Source organism: Procambarus clarkii, chromosome 80 (assembly GCF_040958095.1).
Source record: "Procambarus clarkii isolate CNS0578487 chromosome 80, FALCON_Pclarkii_2.0, whole genome shotgun sequence".
In the NCBI taxonomy this organism is placed as follows: Eukaryota; Metazoa; Arthropoda; class Malacostraca; order Decapoda; family Cambaridae; genus Procambarus; species Procambarus clarkii.
Window position 1 is genome coordinate 25,872,334 of NC_091229.1, and position 16,976 is coordinate 25,889,309.

General features: G+C 50.5%; 1 protein-coding gene across 2 annotated transcripts in view; it reads left to right on the forward strand.

Moving 5' to 3' along the window:
• Positions 1-16,976, forward strand: part of LOC123751677 (probable G-protein coupled receptor No18) — an 81,570-nt gene that overhangs the window by 14,018 nt on the left and 50,576 nt on the right. The gene's annotated exons all lie outside the window — the stretch shown is intronic.

Sequence of the window (16,976 nt, forward strand, 5' to 3'; positions counted from 1 at the left end):
TACTGCTAGGTAACATGGCATTAGGGTGAAAGAAACTCTGCCCATTGTTTCTCACCGGCGCCCGGGATCGAACCCGGGACCACAGCATCACGTGTCCAGCGTGCTATCCACACAGCCACCGGCGCCACACACACGCGTGTGTGTGCGTGTGTGTGTGTGTGTGTGTGTGTGTGTGTGTGTGTGTGTGTGTGTGTGTGTGTGTGTGTGTGTGTGTGCTCCTAATAGTTACTTCAAAATCTAACTTCTCAATTATTAGACTAAATCAAGGAAAATTGTCTCAGGTACTCGTGTAGTCACCAAAATGTACTCCTCTCTGGGCTATGCCTACAGGGTCGAGTGCTGGCTCTTGAGCCCCGTCTTTCCAACTGTCGTTTGTCTAATGCGACGATTCCCGACCATGCAAGTGATTGGGCACCATTCGTCCTCCCTCGCCCCCTCTGGCTGTGTCACTCTGGCTGTGTCACTCTGCCTGTGTCACTCTGGCTGTGTCACTCTGGCTGTGTCACTCTGCCTTTGTCACTCTGGTTGTGTTACCTTGGGTGTGTCACTCTGGCTGTGTCACTCTGGCTGTGTCACTCTGCCTGTGTCACTCTGGTTGTGTCACTCTGGCTGTGTCACTCTGTGTCACTCTGGTTGTGTCACTCTGGCTGTGTCACTCTGGCTGTGTCACCCTGGGTGTGTCACTCTGGCTGTGTCACTCTGGCTGTGTCACTCTGGTTGTGTCACTCTGGCTGTGTCACTCTGCCTGTGTCACTCTGGCTGTGTCACTCTGCCTGTGTCACTCTGGTTTTGTCACTCTGGCTGTGTCACTCTGGCTGTGTCACTCTGGCTGTGTCACTCTGGCTGTGTCACTCTGGCTGTGTCACTCTGCCTGTGACACTCTAGCTGTGTCACTCTGCCTGTGACACTCTGGCTGTGTCACTCTGCCTGTGACACTATGGCTGTGTCACTCTGGCTGTGTCACTCTGGCTGTGACACTCTGCCTATGTCACTCTGCCTGTGTCACTCTGGCTGTGTCACTCTGGTTGTGTCACTCTAGCTGTGTCACTCTGGCTGTGTCACTCTGGCTGTGTCACTAGCTGTGTCACTCTGCCTGTGTCACTCTGGACTGTGTCACTCTGGCTGTGTCACTCTGGCTGTGTCACTCTGGCTGTGTCACTCTATCTGTGTCACTCTAGCTGTGTCACTCTGCCTGTGACACTCTGGCTGTGTCACTATGCCTGTGTCACTCTGCCTGTGTCACTCTGCCTGTGTCACTCTGGCTGTGTCACTCTGGCTGTGTCACTCTGGTTGTGTCACTCTGGCTGTGTCACTCTGGTTGTGTCACTCTAGCTGTGTCACTCTGGCTCTGTCACTGGCTGTGTCACTCTGACTGTGTCACTCTGTCTGTGTCACTCTGGCTGTGTCACTCTACCTGTGTCACTCTGGCTGTGTCACTCTGGCTGTGACACTCTGGCTGTGTCACTCTGGCTGTGTCACTCTGGCTGTGTCACTCTGGCTGTGTCACTCTGGGTGTGTCACTGCCTGTGTCACTCTGGCTGTGTCACTCTGGGTGTGTCACTCTGGCTGTGTCACTCTGGCTGTGTCACTCTAGCTGTGTCACTCTGGCTGTGTCACTCTGGCTGAGTATTTGCTTTCGATTTGTTATCTGGGTACTTTACAGGGAATGGATGGGTGACTGGTTATCTTGATAAATGGTTATCTTGAGATGATTTCTGATTTCGGGGCTTAGCGTCCCCGCGGCCCGGTCCTCGACCAGGCCTCCTTTTTGTTACACACATCCAGGAAGCAGCCCGTAGCTGCTGTCTAATTCCCAGGTACCTATTTATTTCTAGGTGAACAGGTGCATTAGGGGTGAAAGAAACTCTGCTCATTTGTTTCCGCCTCCTCCGGGGATCGAACCCAGGACCTTAGGACTACGAATCCCGAGCGCTCAGCCGCCAGGCCCCACTGGTGTCATATTTCGTCATTACATTGCATTTGTCCACATCGAAGTCGAGGAGCCATGTCAGGTCACCCTGTAATGTTCTGTAATATTCTTCGCTTACAGTACTTATATATTTTGTATCGTCTGCCAAAGAGGACAATTTCTTACGTTGTTGTTTCAGATTTAGCTACTCAGAACGAAGTGTCCATGTAGCACGGGCTATGGCGATCCCGTAAAATATATTTCTTACGTAAAAATGATTTGACATATATCAGGGACATGATGGAGGTTGTAAGTACCTCACTTGCAACTTCTCCCCCTCTCATCTTTACCTTTTGTTTCCCACTCGAGAGGTACCCCCCATTCTTCTCAACTGCATTGGACCTTTGTTTGTAGGAAGGTATCGAACTCGGTCACACAATCAAATCGTCCTACACCCTCTCTCTCTCTCTCTCCCCCTCTCTCTCTCTCTCTCTCTCTCTCTCTCTCTCTCTCTCTCTCTCTCTCTCTCTCTCTCTCTCTCTCTCTCCCTCTCTCTCTCTCTCTCTCTCTCTCTCTCTCTCTCTCTCTCTCCCTCTCTCTCTCTCTCTCTCCCTCTCTCTCTCTCTCTCTCTCTCTCTCTCTCTCTCTCTCTCTCTCTCTCCCTCTCTCTCTCTCTCTCTCTCTCTCTCTCTCTCTCTCTCTCTCTCTCTCTCTCTCTCTCTCTCTCTCTCTCCTCTCTCTCTCTCTCTCTCTCTCTCTCTCTCTCTCTCTCTCTCTCTCTCTAGATCCTGTTTAGCACTGGCAAATTTGGTCTGTGAAGTCATAATTGATTGGATTGATATAATTGACCCTCACTGAATCCAATGATGCTTAGACACAGAGCAGCCAAGACAATTGAGAGGCGGGACCAAAGACCCAAAGCTCACCCCCCCCCCCTCCCGCAAGCACAACTAGGTGAGTACAACTAGGTGAGTACCTTGTGCTTGGTGAATGAGTCTCTACAGGACCTGACAGAGGTTGTCAGAGACAATAGTGAGTAGTTGCGTGGGTGAAGAGCAGGGGGGGGGGCTTAGTAAACCGGACCTGAGTACGGGGCAAGTGCGTGCGTGAGTGCTTGAGTGCGTGGGGGGGGGGAGTAAGGCACGGCGCTACGAGAAGGAATGTTAATGGTTCAGCCTCGATAATTGGGCGTCGTGTGTGTGTGTGTGTGGAAACGCCAGTATTCGAGTCTCCGCCGCTCGGGGGGCGGGGGGGCGGGTGACATCTGTTTTCACACTACCTGTGGTGATGGGGGGGCGTCACCCCCCCCCTCCCTCTCTCTTCCTTCCCCCCTTCCTTACACAGCTCTCCACTTTAATCATCCCCCCCCCTCTCTGTCACGGACCCTTCCCCCTTCACCCCGTTACGCTAACTACCCTCTTCCACCACCACCACCACTACCACCATCACTACCACCACCACCACCACCATCACTACCACCACCACCACCAACCACCACAGTCACCACCACCACTACCACCACCACCACCACCACCACCACCACCATCACTACCACCACCACCACCAACCACCACAGTCACCACCACCACTACCACCACTACCACCACCACCACCACCACCACCACCACTACCACCACCACCATCACTACCACCACCACCACCAACCACCACAGTCACCACCACCACTACCACCACCACCACCACAGTCACCACCACCACTACCACCACCACCACCACCACCACCACCACCATCACCACCACCACCACCACCAACCACCACAGTCACCACCACCACTACCACCACCACCACCACAGTCACTACCACCACTACCACCACCACCACCACAGTCACCACCACCACTACCACCACCACCACCACCACCCACGAGGTTTGCGACGAGGCTTGTCCCAGAGTTACGAGGGATGGGATATGAAGAGCGTCTGAAGGAACTGAACCTTACGACACTAGAGAAAAGAAGGGAGAGAGGAGATATGATAGGGACATATAAAATACTCAGGGGAATTGACAAAGTGGAAATAGACGAAGTGTTCACACGTAATAATAACAGAACGAGGGGACATGGGTGGAAACTGGAAACTCAGATGAGTCACAGAGATGTTAGGAAGTTTTCTTTTAGCGTGAGAGTAGTGGAAAAATGGAATGCACTTGGGGAACAGGTTGTGGAAGCAAATACTATTCATGCTTTTAAAACTAGGTATGATAGGGAAATGGGACAGGAGTCATTGCTGTAAACAACCGATAGCTGGAAAGGCGGGATCCAAGAGTCAGTACTCGATTCTGCAAGCACAAATAGGTGAGTACAAATAGGGGAGTACACACACACACACACACGACTCTATGGTGTGGTGTTATTGGGGTTACACAGCCTCCTGTATACTCCTGTATACTTCTGTATACTGCTGTATACTCCTGTATACTCCCCGTAACTATATGGTTGAGCGTACCAATATGTAGTGAAGACCTCTGAGTACCTGGTTGATGAGGTTCTGGGAGTTCTTCTACTCCCCAAGCCCGGCCCGAGGCCAGGTGTGAGAGTTTGGTCCACCGGGCTGTTGCTTGGAGCGGCCCGCAGGCCCACATACCCACCTCAGCCCGGCTGATCCGGAACTTCTCTTAGAAAACAGTCCAATTTTCTCTCGAAGATGTCTACGGTTACCCTTGTACTAATTTTTCTAGTCCGGGAAAAGATGAGGCTAAAACCAGAACATATATATTGCTAGGCCTACCATAGCACATATATGTACTATATTAGGCCTCGGACAGCGTGTACCTAGATTAGTTATTATGGACTTTATCAATATAAACAAATATATATATATATCATATTATATATAAGATATATATATCTTTTCCGGTTTCTTCAAATTCTCTTCTACAGAATTGTACTTTCTGGAGGTCCATCACGACATATTGGCACTATATTCACCCTGATTTGGGGGGGTTGGGGGTATATGCCCCCCCATTGACCCCCCCCCCCCTCAACAAAACGTTCCCAGGCATCTTTATCTTAGGGAGCACCTTAACGATCGTTGGGTTATGTTGGCTGTTTATAGTCCCTCCGAGACACTATAGGTCCCCGGGGGGGGGGCGTGGGGCTGGTGAGGGGGGGGGGGCGTGGGGCTGGTGAGGGGGGGGCGTGGGGCTGGTGAGGGGGGGGGGCGTGGGGCTGGTGAGGGGGGGGGCGTGGGGCTGGTGAGAGGGGGGGGCTGCCAGCCATGTCTGCCCATCTGTCTCCCATCTGTTCATTTATTTATATCCATCTACCTATTTATCTATTCTATTCATCCTTACCAAAAATCATGGTGGGGGTCTGAATGTGGCTCCTGGCACGCTGTTCTCTCTTGAATTATGGCGACCCCCGACGAGCCTATGTTCATCCCATACCCCAGACCACTCCCTCTGCCAATTTGGGTGAGGTGAGCCCCCAACATCTGGCCGCCAACTCTGCACAGACAAACAACAAGATATTCTCACTTATACTACAGACAAATTTACAAAAACGTGAATGAAACTAACCAAAAAACTTACACTTATGAAATATTGCGTTTAAAATTGAAAATAGTGGATGGGAAATAGTATAGACATAGCTCGAGTGCAGGGGGGAGTTGTGTAAAACCCTGGTTTGTGCCTCGGAGAGGCTGCAGGATCTAGTAAGTTCAGTAGAACTTCGGTTTCAACTCCTTTTGACCATGTCGTAGCTCAGTCGATTAAGGCAGCGTCTGGGATTCGTAGGTTCGAATCCTCGTCACGGCCCCCCTTGTGGATTTGTTCATTAGTGGGTGGGGACGCTGTCATTTTTTTTTTCAAACACCAATCTCACGAACTCTAAAACTGGGTGTTACCAAACCATGAAAAATATTTTAATTCATATGTTAAACTAAGTTAGTTTAGTTCATTTATAACGCATCCTATACGTATAATGTCATATATAAACTCGTCTCGTATACCTAGCAGTGGTAATATTGTATGCATTCATGACACCCAAACAAGGGGTGTCATGAATGTGGTGTTATTACGAGGAAATACACAAATACGTTTCTTGATCTAGACGAGAAGTGACCCGAGCTGGCGACGGACGTGTGTCCACGACCAGAGCTGGCGACGGACGTGTGTCCACGACCAGAGCTGGCGACGGACGTGTGTCCACGACCAGAGCTGGCGACGGACGTGTGTCCACGACCAGAGCTGGCGACGGACGTGTGCCACGACCAGAGCTGGCGACGGACGTGTGTCCACGACCAGAGCTGGCGACGGACGTGTGTCCACGACCAGAGCTGGCGACGGACGTGTGTCCACGACCAGAGCTGGCGACGGACGTGTGTGCCACGACCAGAGCTGGCGACGGACGTGTGTCCACGACCAGAGCTGGCGACGGACGTGTGTCCACGACCAGAGCTGGCGACGGACGTGTGTCACGACCAGAGCTGGCGACGGACGTGTGTCCACGACCAGAGCTGGCGACGGACGTGTGTCCACGACCAGAGCTGGCGACGGACGTGTGTCACGACCAGAGCTGGCGACGGACGTGTGTCCACGACCAGAGCTGGCGACGGACGTGTGTCCACGACCAGAGCTGGCGACGGACGTGTGTCCACGACCAGAGCTGGCGACGGACGTGTGTGCCACGACCAGAGCTGGCGACGGACGTGTGTCCACGACCAGAGCTGGCGACGGACGTGTGTCCACGACCAAAGCTGGCGACGGACGTGTTGCTACGACCCCTCACTGGGTTGCCAGTGAGGGCACAGCCCAGTGAGGCCCGGTCCCCACCTCATCTAGCGGCCGGCAGCCAAACCAGACGACGGCTATGAGGCCCTCACACTAGACGACCCACAAGGCCAAGGCAGCAGCAGTAGGCAACCTCTCTGGTCGTGACGACCTTGTCTCTGGCACGACTGTCTGCGGGGGGGGGGGGAAGCAGGGAGGGTGGGGGTGCCTCCTGCTGTGTGTACACACTGACACACACACACACACACACACACACACACACACACACACACACACACACACACACACACACACCTGTTGATTGACGGTTGAGAGGCGGGACCAAAGAGCCAGAGCTCAACCCCAGCAAGCACAACTAGGTGAATACACACACACACACACACACACACACACACACACACACACACACACACGCACACACACACACACACCCACACACACCTGTTGATTGACGGTTGAGAGGCGGGACCAAAGAGCCAGAGCTCAACCCCAGCAAGCACAACTAGGTGAATACACACACACACACACACACACACACACACACACACACACACACGCACACACACACACACACCCACACACACCTGTTGATTGACGGTTGAGAGGCGGGACCAAAGAGCCAGAGCTCAACCCCAGCAAGCACAACTAGGTGAATACACACACACACACACACACACACACACACACACACACACACACACACACACACACACACACACACACACACACCTGTTGATTGACGGTTGAGAGGCGGGACCAAAGAGCCAGAGCTCAACCCCAGCAAGCACAACTAGGTGAATACACACACACACACACACACACACACACACACACACACACACACACACACACACACACACGCACACACACACACACACACACACACACACCTGTTGATTGACGGTTGAGAGGCGGGACTTAAGAGCCAGAGCTCAACCCCCGCAAGCACACCTAGATGAGTATATGTGTGTGTGTGTGATAAAGAAGAGGAGCAAGAGAAGAGAAGAAGAAGAAGAGTTACAACGTAGTGTGGATAATCTGTAACATTTCACACCATTGTCTTATATATATTTTGGGTTCTGGTGGGGGGGGGGGGAGATAATGAGAATGAAGAGGCACAGGCGAAGGGAAAAGTTTGAGAAATGGGAAATATAAAATTGAAGGGACCTATCAGGAGAAAGCACCAAGCACCAATATAACACTTGGAAGGGGTAAGAATAAGGATCTGGGATTGGACGGAGGGAAAGGAATAGAAGTCGTTTATCCCCCTTCCCTCAACCCCTCCCTTTACCCCCCCCCCCCATCACCCCATCCCCCCCCCCCTCCATTCATGGCCAAACTACTGTTTATTTCGGGAACGAGTTAACATGAAGCCGGAACCTGAATTAACATGTTAAAACTCTATATATAGCGTGACAAAAAACAGTGTAGTTTTTTTTTTGTTTTATACAATCTTGTGAATGATTGTGACAGTGTCAATGTTCCAGCCTGTCATGTACAGTGTCTAATGGCATCGTTAGGGGCAGTAAGCCTGGTGATTGTGAAGGAAGCCTGGTGATTGTGAAGGAAGCCTGGTGATTGTGAAGGAAGCCTGGTGATTGTGAAGGAAGCCTGGTGATTGTGAAGGAAGCCTGGTGATTGTGAAGTAAGCCTGGTGATTGTGAAGGAAGCCTGGTGATTGTGAAGTAAGCCTGGTGATTGTGAATGAAGCCTGGTGATTGTGAAGGAAGCCTGGTGATTGTGAAGTAAGCCTGGTGATTGTGAAGGAAGCCTGGTGATTGTGAAGTAAGCCTGGTGATTGTGAAGGAAGCCTGGTGATTGTGAAGGAAGCCTGGTGATTGTGAAGGAAGCCTGGTGATTGTGAAGTAAGCCTGGTGACTGTGCAATAAGCCTGGTGACTGTGCAGTAAGCCTGGTGACTGTGCAGTAAGCCTGGTGACTGTGCAGTAAGCCTGATGACTGTGCAGTAAGCCTGATGACTGTGCAGTAAGCCTGGTGACTGTGCAGTAAGCCTGGTGACTGTGCAGTAAGCCTGGTGACTGTACAGTAAGCCTGGTGACTGTGCAGTAAGCCTGGTGACTGTGCAGTAAGCCTGGTGACTGTGCAGTAAGCCTGGTGACTGTGCAGTAAGCCTGGTGACTGTGCAGTAAGCCTGGTGACTGTGCAGTAAGCCTAGTGAGTGTACAGTAAGCCTGGTGACTGTGCAGTAAGCCTGGTGACTGTGCAGTAAGCCTGGTGACTGTGCAGTAAGCCTGGTGACTGTGCAGTAAGCCTGGTGACTGTGCAGTAAGCCTGGTGACTGTGCAGTAAGCCTGGTGACTGTGCAGTAAGCCTGGTGACTGTGTAGTAAGCCTGGTGACTGTGCAGTAAGCCTGGTGACTGTGCAGTAAGCCTGGTGACTGTGCAGTAAGCCTGGTGACTGTGCAGTAAGCCTGGTGACTGTGTAGTAAGCCTGGTGACTGTGCAGTAAGCCTGGTGACTGTGCAGTAAGCCTGGTGACTGTGCAGTAAGCCTGGTGACTGTGCCGTAAGCCTGGTGACTGTGCAGTAAGCCTGGTGGCTGTGCAGTAAGCCTGGTGACTGTGCAGTAAGCCTGGTGACTGTGCAGTCAGTAAGCCTGGTGACTGTGCAGTCAGTAAGCCTGGTGACTGGGCAGTAAGCCTGGTGACTGTGCAGTAAGCCTGGTGACTGTGCAGTAAGCCTGGTGACTGGGCAGTAAGCCTGGTGACTGCGCAGTAAGCCTGGTGACTGTGCAGTAAGCCTGGTGACTGTGCAGTCAGTAAGCCTGGTGACTGTGCAGTAAGCCTGGTGACTGTGCAGTAAGCCTGGTGACTGTGCAGTAAGCCTGGTGACTGTACAGTAAGCCTGGTGACTGTGTAGTAAGCCTGGTGACTGGGCAGTAAGCCTGGTGACTGACAAACCAGCCTGCTTTAAGGCTCATGTTGTCATTGTGTCAATCATTCTGAGGTCTTCAGTCTGTCACACAATTCAAGGTTACTCAACTCTTGCCGGTGAATCTGATTTCCATGCGGTGCATTTTTTCTAGGGGTTCCAACGCCCTTCTAGAGAAGGTCAACAGTGCTTGTAGAGTCAGGACCAAGCAGCCTTGAGCACCAGGATAGGCTAAAGGCTACAAGGTCCGAAGCTCTTCAAGCTTGGCATGAAGTTAACATGTTAACATCAGGTAGATACACACGCGTGCGCACACACACACACACACACACACTCAGGAACCTGTACACCTGTTGATTGATGATTGAGAGACGGGACCAAAGAGCCAGAGCTCAACCCCCGCAAGCACAATTAGGTGAGTTCACACACACACACACACACTCAGGAACCTGTACACCTGTTGATTGATGATTGAGAGACGGGACCAAAGAGCCAGAGCTCAACCCCCGCAAGCACAATTAGGTGAGTACACACACACACACACACTCAGGAACCTGTACACCTGTTGATTGATGGTTGAGAGGCGGGACCAAAGAGCCAGAGCTCAACCCCCGCAAGCACAATTAGGTGAGTACACACACACACACACACACACACACGTACGTTCCAAGAGCATGTATAGATAAAAGCAAGATATTGGGGAAGATATAATATTTGAAAATCGATGCAAAGGAGGGGGACCAGGAGCTGACGCCTGCCAGCAAGCGGACGTAGAACAATAAATGAGTGAGTACTAGCATATTAAAACAGACAGAAAAATCATTTATATATGCTATTCTCACCTGTTTTCTTATCCATGTTAAAATTTAATCTTCAAAACTAATACAATATTATAAAAACTAATGTAAATTAATATCGATATTATTTTTTAATAATATCGATATTATTTTTTTAATAATATCGATATTATTTTTTTTAATAATATCGATATTATTTTTTTTAATAATATCGATATTTTTTAATAATATCAATATTATTTTTTTAATAATATCGATATTATTTTTTAATAATATCGATATCATTTTTTAATAATATCGATATCATTTTTTAATAATATCGATATCATTTTTTAATAATATCGATATAATTTTTTAATAATATCAATATCATTTTTTAATAATATCGATATTATTTTTTAATAATATCGATATTATTTTTTTAATAATATCGATATTATTTTTTAATAATATCGATATTATTTTTTAATAATATCGATATTATTTTTTTTAATAATATCGATATTATTTTTTTAACAATATCGATATTATTTTTTTAATAATATCGATATTATTCTTTTAATAATATCGATATTAATTTTTTAATAATATCGATATTTTTTTAATAATATCTATATTATTTTTTAATAATATCAATATTATTTTTTTAATAACATTGATATTATTTTTTAATAACATCGATATTATTTTTTAATAATATCTATATTGATCACAATGAACTCACAATGGCATGATGTATTAGCGAAAACCTGTGGTCAATGGCATTTGTGATCAGGTCTGGGGTGTAAGAGTGTGGTCGGGTCGACTGTAAAAACCCTGGTTGGGCTCCAGTTCGGTGTCTCCAGAACCGTCCAGTGAATTCGGTATAGTTCCGGGTTGGTCAACTTTTAGCCCATTGTGACCCAAGTGGGTCAACGCAGGTGTCTGGGAACCACCAGAACGCTGGTTCGAGTCCCCTCCATTGCCTCAAAATGACTTTCATCGATATTGATTTTTCCAAATAGGCGTAAATTGATGATGAAGTGAAGCGGTGGGAGGCAGGAGTGGCAGGGAGGCGTGTAGGGTAGGAGCAGGGGGTGGAGAGGCATGAACTATAAGGAATATAGTTCCGGCACGAATATAATATATTCATGCTGGAAGTATAATATTCTATAATAAGAAATATAAAGTCATGAACTATAAGAGTGACTTCCTCTGCTGCCTTGTAAGCCCCCGTGTCTAGCTCCTGAGCCCCGCCTCACAGCCACATTGTACCTGATTCATCTACATATTTCATCTTTCCAGCACCATCATAGGTGTTCTTGTGCTCCACCTATTGACCTACATATATGTAGAACTCTCTTGCCCTGCCTATGTAGGACAGACGAGAATATGTTTGCTGGTTCGCATCGTTAACGGACTTCAATTATTAAGGTGCTCAACTGCTCATTACTCATTAAACTATTTGTTGTCTAACAGTTTTTGTTAAGTGATTCTATCACTTTGTTCTCAAGTCCTCTCAGTATTATGTTTGTGACCTGGATGGTGGTAGTGGTGGTAGTGGTGGTGGTGGTAGTGGTGGTGGTAGTGGTGGTGGTGGTGGTGGTAGTGGAGGTTCCAGTACCCACTATGACCCTGTACATGGCAACATGCCTGTGGGAGTGCAGTAAGTGTGAGTCCCCCCAGGTATGGCAACATGCCTGTGGTCACCGCAGGTATGGCAACCACCCCACATGGCAACATGCCTGTGGTCACCCCAGGTATGGCAACCACCCCACATGGCAACATGCCTGTGGTCCCCCCAGGTATGGCAACCACCCCACATGGCAACATGCCTGTGGTCACCGCAGGTATGGCAACCACCCCACATGGCAACATGCCTGTGGTCACCGCAGGTATGGCAACCACCCCACATGGCAACATGCCTGTGGTCACCGCAGGTATGGCAACCACCCCACATGGCAACATGCCTGTGGTCACCGCAGGTATGGCAACCACCCCACATGGCAACATGCCTGTGGTCACCGCAGGTATGGCAACCACCCCACATGGCAACATGCCTGTGGTCACCGCAGGTATGGCAACCATTCCATCTTCTCAAGTTTTAAAACCTCAAGAACGTGGACGGTGGTCGATGGGAGTGTGTTCTGGCCGAGTTCCTCGGCCGGAAAATTAAGGTTTCTCTCTCACATCTGGAACCCTTGTGGCACAGCCGGACCTCGGCCAGGACCACTGTGGTACACCAGGACCTCGGCCAGGACCACTGTGGTACAGCCGGACCTCGGCCAGGACCACTGTGGTATATCTGGACCTCGGCCAGGACCACTGTGGTACAGCCGGACCTCGGCCAGGACCACTGTGGTATATCTGGACCTCGGCCAGGACCACTGTGGTACACCAGGACCTCGGCCAGGACCACTGTGGTACAGCCGGACCTCGGCCAGGACCACTGTGGCACAGCCGGACCTCGGCCAGGACCACTGTGGTACAGCCGGACCTCGGCCAGGACCACTGTGGTACACCAGGACCTCGGCCAGGACCACTGTGGTACACCAGGACCTCGGCCATGGCCACTGTGGTACACCAGGACCTCGGCCAGGACCACTGTGGTATATCTGGACCTCGGCCAGGACCACTGTGGTACACCAGGACCTCGGCCAGGACCACTGTGGTACACCAGGACCTCGGCCAGGACCACTGTGGTACACCTGGACCTCGGCCAGGACCACTGTGGTACACCAGGACCTCGGCCAGGACCACTGTGGTACACCTGGACCTCGGCCAGGACCACTGTGGTACACCAGGACCTCGGCCAGGACCACTGTGGTACAGCCGGACCTCGGCCAGGACCACTGTGGTACACCAGGACCTCGGCCAGGACCACTGTGGTACACCAGGACCTCGGCCAGGACCACTGTGGTACAGCCGGACCTCGGCCAGGACCACTGTGGTACACCTGGACCTCGGCCAGGACCCCTGTGGTACACCAGGACCTCGGCCAGGACCACTGTGGTACAGCCGGACCTCGGCCAGGACCACTGTGGTACACCTGGACCTCGGCCAGGACCACTGTGGTATATCTGGACCTCGGCCAGGACCACTGTGGTACAGCCGGACCTCGGCCAGGACCACTGTGGTATATCTGGACCTCGGCCAGGACCACTGTGGTACACCAGGACCTCGGCCAGGACCACTGTGGTACACCAGGACCTCGGCCAGGACCACTGTGGTACACCTGGACCTTGGCCAGGACCACTGTGGTACACCAGGACCTCGGCCAGGACCACTGTGGTACACCAGGACCTCGGCCAGGACCACTGTGGTACAGCCGGACCTCGGCCAGGACCACTGTGGTACAGCCGGACCTCGGCCAGGACCACTGTGGTATATCTGGACCTCGGCCAGGACCACTGTGGTACACCAGGACCTCGGCCAGGACCACTGTGGTACACCAGGACCTCGGCCAGGACCACTGTGGTATATCTGGACCTCGGCCAGGACCACTGTGGTACACCAGGACCTCGGCCAGGACCACTGTGGTATATCTGGACCTCGGCCAGGACCACTGTGGTACACCAGGACCTCGGCCAGGACCACTGTGGTACAGCCGGACCTCGGCCAGGACCACTGTGGTACAGCCGGACCTCGGCCAGGACCACTGTGGTACAGCCGGACCTCGGCCAGGACCACTGTGGTACACCAGAACCTCGGCCAGGACCACTGTGGTACAGTACCCCATAAGAGACTGGTACATAAGCTGGAGAGACAGGCAGGTGTAACTGGTAGGGCGCTCCAGTGGATAAGGGAGTACCTAAGCAATAGGAAGCAGAGAGTTACTGTGAGGGGTGAGACCTCAGATTGGCGTGAAGTCACCAGTGGAGTCCCACAGGGCTCTGTACTCGGTCCTATCCTGATTCTGATATACGTAAATGAGGCTATATCCTCCTATACCCCGGAGGGTATAGACTCATTTCTCTCAATCTTACGAGAAAGATTAAGACAGAGGAGGACAGCTTGAGGCTTCAAGAAGACCTGGACAGGCTGCAGGAATGGTCGAACAAATGGTTGTTAGAGTTTAACCCAAGCAAATGCAATGTAATGAAGATAGGTGTAGGGAGCAGGAGACCAGATACAAGGTATCATTTGGGAGATGAAATACTTCAAGAGTCAGAGAGAGAGGAAGACCTGGGGGGTGATATCACGCCAGACCTGTCCCCTGAAGCCCATATCAAGAGGATAACATCAGCGGCATATGCCAGGTTGGCTAACATAAGAACGGCCTTTAGAAACTTGTGTAAGGAATCATTCAGAACTTTGTATACCACATATGTCAGACCAATCCTGGAGTATGCAGCCCCAGCATGGAGTCCATATCTAGTCAAGCATAAGACTAAACTGGAAAAGGTTGAAAGGTTTACCACCAGACTAGTACCCGAGCTGAGAGGTATGAGCTACGAGGAGAGACTACAGGAATTAAACCTCACGTCACTGGGAGAGAGAAGAGTTAGAGGGGACATGATCACCACATACAAGATTTTCAGAGGAATTGATAGGGTTGATAAAGACAGACTATTTACCACAAGGGGCACACGCACTAGGGGACATAGGTGGAAACTGAGTGCCCAAATGAGCCACAGAGATATTAGAAAGAATTTTTTCAGTGTCAGAGTAGTAGACAAATGGAATGCATTAGGCAGTGATGTGGTGGAGGCTGACTCCATACACAGTTTCAAGTGTAGATATGATAGAGCCCAGTAGGCTCAGGAACCTGTACACCAGTTGATTGACAGTTGAGAGGCGGGACCAAAGAGCCAGAGCTCAACCCCCACACAAGAACAACTAGGTGAGTACACATCCTGTGGAACCAACTTAATGGGCCTATCACCTCTCATGCATCTCATCAGCCAATCACAAACCAGGGTTTCGACTTGACAGATACCAGCTGTTCTTATTGGTTCTCATTTAATAATGAAAACCTAACTGAACAGGTACAATGGTCGAGGACCGGGCCGCGGGGACGTTAGAGCCCCGAAATCATCGCAAGGTAGTCTGCTTAGTAAGGAAGGTTATCTTGGTTATCTTGAGATGATTTCGGGGCTTTTAGTGTCCCCGCGGCCCGGTCCTCGACCAGGCCTCCACCCCCAGGAAGCAGCCCGGGACAGCTGACTAACTCCCAGGTACCTATTTTACTGCTAGGTAACAGGGGCATAGGGTGAAAGAAACTCTGCCCATTGTTTCTCGCCGGCGCCCGGGATCGAACCCGGGACCACAGGATCACAAGTCCAGCGTGCTGTCCGCTCGGCCGACAGGCTCCTTGAAGATAAGGAAGATGAATTGGATTGTCCAATCCAAGTCCACTCACTTGGATTGGTCGTCGGTAGGGTAAATGGCCTTATTATCTCTTGCAGGGTGGGAGTTCGATCCCCGATGGTCCAAGGGTCTGGGGACCGTCCCTTCCTCCAACCTGTATACCCCAGCTCTTTATCCTCTCATGATACATATCACCATGATGAAGCATATCATGATACATGTGATGATACATATCATGATACATATGATTCATATCATGATACATATCTCTGACGGGACACATGGCACCAGAATAACCTGACAGTGTTTGATGATACGTGGGATACATGAGTACTCACCTAGTTGTGCTTGTGCTGGGGGGTTGAGCTCTGGCTCTTTGGTCCCGCCTCTCAACTGTCAATCAACTGGTGTACAGGTTCCTGTACGCCTGAGAATGACAGAGTGTGAGTATACCCCGTCTCCTGTCCTTGGGGATCGGACAGGTCTGTCATTTAAGGGGGAGAGGGGGGGGGCATCAGCGTCACCCTTCCCCCCCCCCTACCCAATACCCTTCAAAGGGAAAGGGGGCGCAAGGCCCCCCTCCCCCCCCCCCCCCAGGGCGGAAGCACACGATTATATTATAGTGGTTTCCCCTTATTGACGGGGGACGGAAGCCCCCCCCCCCTGATAGTCTGTCCCCTGGTCGACCCTCCTGGGTTAAGTATATTGACCTTCCTCCCCAGGATGCAACCCACAACAGTTGGCTAAGTCCTAGGTATCCCTGGGGCCAGATTCACGAAGCGGTTACGCAAGTATGAACGTGTACATCTTTCCTCAATCTTTGACTCTATATATATATATATATATATATATATATATATATATATATATATATATATATATATATATATATATATATATATATAATAGGGGTACCACCTCTGGTGCAATTGTAGGGACCCACAGCCTCGAAGAAGAAAATAAAGAGTACTTTAAAGTTACAATAGTTACATCACATGCATTGTATAACTGATGCATTACAGAGTCAATCTTGGCCACACATCCACACACATCACCAAGTCTTCCTGCACTGAGATTTATTTTTGAAAGTACTGAGTACTACAGTACACCCTTAACCTCCCCTTCTCCCACCCCTTAACCCCCTTGACACAGTCTCCCCCCTCCCCATCTCTCCCCTGTACTCCGTAGCTCGATAAAAGTCGAAGTGAGCGAGCTAATTTAGATCCATATCTCTGGGAGTTAATGGTTTTTTCCCCGCTTGTCTTGGGGCAGAAAGGACATTCTTTCCCAGAGCTGCTCCAAGCAGCCCCGAGCCCCCTTGTTCCTTCCCCAAGCACCCGA